The sequence below is a fragment of the Rattus rattus genome, chromosome 7, assembly GCF_011064425.1.
Source record: "Rattus rattus isolate New Zealand chromosome 7, Rrattus_CSIRO_v1, whole genome shotgun sequence".
Taxonomy (NCBI): Eukaryota; Metazoa; Chordata; class Mammalia; order Rodentia; family Muridae; genus Rattus; species Rattus rattus.
This window is the reverse complement of record NC_046160.1, coordinates 83,693,377-83,698,514: the sequence shown is the minus strand read 5'-3', so window position 1 is coordinate 83,698,514 and position 5,138 is coordinate 83,693,377. Positions and strand designations below refer to the sequence as shown.

At 42.2% G+C, this 5,138-nt stretch overlaps 1 pseudogene; it reads left to right on the top strand.

The window, feature by feature from the left end:
- Window positions 1-2,581: 2,581 nt before the first annotated feature.
- On the top strand, window positions 2,582-4,135 carry LOC116905129 (annotated as a pseudogene).
- The last annotated feature ends 1,003 nt before the right edge of the window (window positions 4,136-5,138 follow it).

The following is a 5,138-nucleotide window of genomic DNA, read 5'->3' as shown; positions in this document are numbered from 1 at the left end:
TATCTATGCTCACTATCTATGCTCTGGTAGTTCACACTCGTTTTGCACTACTATTCCTATCAGAACGTTCTGATTTCCCACTGGGGAAAGAATTAACTTTTCCCTACAATCGTACATCTAAATATTTGACCTCTGGTATTGTGCTCCTTCTAAGTCTTTCTTCTCAGCTACTTGTATGACATTAGCTTTAGCAGAAAATTGTGGATAGGCCAAGATCAGAGGTAAACTCTGTGTGCAGCGCTCATGTGAGATGCTTCAGGTTCTGAAGGTTAATGCCACTGGAACTGAACAGTAAGCACGTTTCTCCGACAGTTGGCTGGTGTGGGGACATGTATGTGCTTCTTAATTTTATTTTATATCATGAAACATATAGGTTAGTGTTTCTTATAAATCTGCATTTGTGTATATATACATAAAATGTTGTACAATGACTGTAAATAGGTTTTGAAAAGTTTTAGAGTTCACTTAGAATTATTTCACCCAAAAGTCAAAATGCTACTTTAGTAAAATGTTAGTTTCTTGCTTTATCCCACTTACTAAGTAGGGAGGGGAGATCGATGTGAGAAATGTCTGTAAATGTCCTAAATGTATACATTCAGGCAGCAGTTTATTTTTTAAAGAGACTTTTAGAGTGGGAGTTTAACTGCCCATGCAGAGTATAGCTTAAAGTGTTAAAAGCATCAAAGGTGAAATCCTAGAATTATGTGTAGATTCAGCTCTCAGACTTTCTTTCCAGTGGTTCTCTCCAAAATCACAGATGATGTGTTTTATGACCATAGCGACTGTTGTTTCTTTCTTTCTTTCTTTTTTTTTTTTTTTTTTAAAGCACTGGTTTTAGACTTTTAGACATTGCTGGGAAGACCCCATTGCCCTGTTTGCTGACTTCTAGTTTTTAAAGGCCTTGCTCTTTTGTTTCCCCTAAGGGGAGAAATGTTTTATTTTATCTAAAGATCTTTACTCTTAGAGAGTTTGTGAGGGAGAGAAGCCCGTGTGGTTTAGGATGAGCCACGGTATTTTTATTCGCTGTGATTTCAGCTAAGCCGTGTTAAATGTGCATCCCTCCTTGAAACTGCAGTGTGCTGTTTGTATATTTGCTCATCAGCATGTTTTGTATGAACAGATAGAAGTCATAACTTTAAGGTATAGGAGGACATCTTACAGGTCTAGTGTTCCAGTAATAAATCAATATTCAGGGAAGGTATTTTGAGAAACTTTTTTTTTAAAGAAACAAGTAAGACTTCTTGGGAAGCGTTTTTTAACATGTGGAAATAAATTTGTGATTTCCCCTCTTACTTCTCTGAGTAAAGAAAAGGAGAACACGCTGCTGATGTCAGCGTCTTTTAAGGTCCCAGTCACAGAAGTCTGAGCACTGTGTGAGCTGTTCTGAGTGGATCGCCTGCGATTGTGTAGCGTCCAGTGAGTCATTAAGCAAAGCCAAAACCCAGGTCAGAGCCTAAGAACCAAAGCACTCACCGGAGAGTCAGACAGGAGATCGAGGCTGCCCCCATTTGAACATCTTAGCACTGTAAAGACTCCGCCTCAGGCATCTGGACAGCTATTTAATAGCAAATTAAAGTTGTGCTTTTTCATTTTGTTTTTTTTGGATGATGTAAATTTATTCTCATTGCAAGAACATTACCATAACATGACTTAAAGGAATACTGGTTAAAAACAAAATAAAGTAAAACCCAAAAGTAAACCAAGATTAACTTGAGTTAATCTAGAACCATCCCCAGAATTGTTTTCTGCCCAAGGTTAATGTGAATATGTTTATATTGGTTTTGTAATTTCATTTTAGTCATTCTATCCCAGAAAGAGTTTAATGTGAGCTTAAAATGTAAATAAATAATTTTGCAAACATGCCTCTGGTCTTCTGTTTTGGAATTTTGATGAGCAGTTTTTGTGTGTTTATTGTTAGACTTTTAAGTGAAACCATGAAAATGCTGCAGGAAACACATTCTACAAATGCAGGATCAGGAACATGCTAAGTCAGAATCATCATTTTAAGCCTGCCCCGGGGGACTTAAAAAGGAAGATTCCCCCAGCTCATGTAGCTCCTAATGCAAGCTTGTGCCTCACAGAGCACTGCTCCTTAGAATGGTAGACAGAAGGCACTTGCCCACACTCCACTGTCTGGATAACACGGTCAGTGAGCGAAGTGAGCCTGTACTTTCAAAGACTGACTATATTTGTTTTCAATGATAAGATTTAAATTTAATATTCTTAATCAGGTCTGCAAAGTCCACTTTGTAAAGTAATATATTCACATGTCCTGCGATTCAGACATGGAAATCTAAGAACATATGAACTGGTGTTCAGGAGGAATCTTGCTTGATGTTCTACAATTCTCAATGCATGTGAAAGTTTTCAAATCATGGTGTACATTCTGTGACCACAATTAAGACAGAAATTAGTAGTACAAAGATAGCTAAAAAGTTACCAAATATTTAGAAAATAGATAATTCATTTTAAAAATATAGTTCTTGAGCACTAGGACCCCTCAAAGTCCACCTATGCAGTGACACACTTCCTCCAAGGCCACACTTAGTCCAACAAGGCCACACCTAATAGTGCCACTTCCCATGGGCCAAGCATATTCAAACCACCACAGTGATCTCCACTCTCCTCCCTGTTCTCTATTTCCAACTCACCACTCTCCTCCCCAGCCCTCTAGTGAAGCACTTTCAAGGTCAGTCCTCCCTCTCTGACTACTTCCTGGGGACTCCACCCTTAACCTTTTGGCAGGACCAGATTTCCTCCTTCCTTGGACCCTTTCAGTCCTAAGCCCTTCTAGACCATCTTCATCCCTTTGTGTCTCCAATACCAAGATACACACTGTAGGCGGGACAGACGGAAGCGAAGCTGGAGCCGCGGGTGCCTTCTCAGCCATGGTGTCTGATTCATTCTTACGGAACTGAGAACTTAATCTACCGAAATGTCAAAAAGACCATCGTAAGCCCCAGCTCCTGCAGCACAAATGCCCAGCACACCAGGGTTTGTGGGCTACAATCCACACAGTCATCTCACCTACAACAGCTACAGCCTGGGAGGGAACCCAGGCACCAACAGCCGGGTCACAGTGTCCTCTGGCATTACAGTTCCAAAGCCAACAGATAAGCTGCTGATGAGGTACGTGAGGTGCAGCAGAAAGGTCTGGGACCAACTAAAGGCTTCCAACCCTGACCTAAAGTTGTGGGAGATTGGCAAGATTATTGGTGGCATGTGGCGAGATCTCACTGATGAAGAGAAACAAGAATAAATGAACATGAAGCAGAAAACAGAGTACAATGAATCTATGAAGGCCTATCATAATTCCCGAGTACCTTGCGTATATTAGTGTAAAAAGTCGTGTGGCAGCTGCATAGAGGAAGAAGTCGACAGAGACAGAGACAGAGACCGTCTCGCATGGAGAGAGGAGAACCTCGCACGAGCATTCAGCCTGCTGGGGATCCAGACGATGATGATGGCTTTTCAATGACGCATTCAGCCACTGCCCGTTTCCAGAGAAGCCACTGCCCGTTTCCAGAGAAGCCACCGCCCTTCAATGAGATCCTCAGTGAGAGTGTGGTACCTGATGTGTGGTCGGTTGTCACAACAGCTAGAATGCAGGTCCTCACACAACAGGTCCAGTCTTTAAGGGTTCTTCAGCGGAAACTAGAAACCGAACACCACCAGGAAAAGAAGAGGAAATTCCTGGAAAGCACAGGCTCCTTTAACAATGGACTTAAAAGGTTGTGTGGTCTGAAGGCAGAAGTAACATGGAGAAGATTGCAGCTGAGATCGCGCAGGCGGAGGAACAGGCCTGCAGAAGGCAGGAGGAGAGGGAGAAGGGGGCAGAGCGAGCTGAGCGCAGTCAGGGCAGCATCGCCCCCAAGGAAGAGCAAGTGGCGAACAAAGCTGAGAAGGATGAGGAGAACATTCTGATGGAGACTGAGGAGACACACCTTGAAGACGCTCGGTCGGAAAGCCAGCAGAGTGGTGAAGAAGGACATCTCCTGAGGACAAGGACAGTGGGCAGGAGGGGGTTGAGAGCATGGAGGTGGAAGAGACCGGGGACAGTAACGTCGGCTCAAAGAGCAACAGTGCCACAGCGGAGGAGTCGCCCACCTCAGTGCCAGAAGACAAGGAAGAGTAAATGTTGCCTTGTTTTGTGTGACTTTTTTAAGTGAAAAAAAATTTTTGGTTTAAAAAATATATATATATACACACTCTACCCAGAACACCCATAGCCACACGAAGCAGGGACTCAGAAGCACTTCCTACCAAGGACCCTACAGCCACCACATTCCTAAGATCCAAAGAGAACAATAGAAACCAAGGCCTGGAACATCCGCCCAACACAGACAAGATAAGATATCAATACCTGCAGTTCTAATCACCCCAGACTCAGGTGCAATAAAAGACACTCATTATCACTCCGGACAACCTGCTCCCAGCAGAGCCTACCCATCCTACTGCAGCACGCCTCGGGAAATGCCGTGTGGTTGACGCAAAAGACAGGACTCCTAAACAGCCATTATGCGTAAGCTCTAGGGGCTCAGAGAGGATATGATTAAACCCATTAATGAAGTCTGTGAAAACACAAACAACAGAACGTCAACAATGCAAGACGTGAAAGTAGAAATGAATCATTAAAGCCCAAACTGAGGGAAAACTGGAAATGAAAAATGTAGGAACTCAAACAGGAATCCCAGAGGCAAGCCTCACCAGGAGAATTCAAGAGATGAAAAAGAGAGTTTCAGGCACTGAAGACAAGATCAAAGAAATGGATACCTCATTTAAAGAAAATGTTAGGTCTAAAAAAAAAAAATGCAGGCACAAAACATCCAGGAAATCTGGGAAGGCAAGAGAAGACTAACCCTATGAATAATAGGAAGAGAGGAAGGAGAAGAAACCCAGGTCAAAGGCACAAAACTATATTTTCAACAAAATCATTAAAAAAATTTCCCCCAAATCTAAAGAAGGAAGTGTCTATCAAGATATTAATATGTATTCAGAACACCAAATGGTCTGGACAGAAAAAAAATTTCCCCATGTCATATAATAATCAAAGCATTATTGATTGTAGAGAAAAAAGAAAGATTACTAGAGTTGCAAGAGAAAAAGACAAGTATCAGACAAAGGCAGACCCATTAATA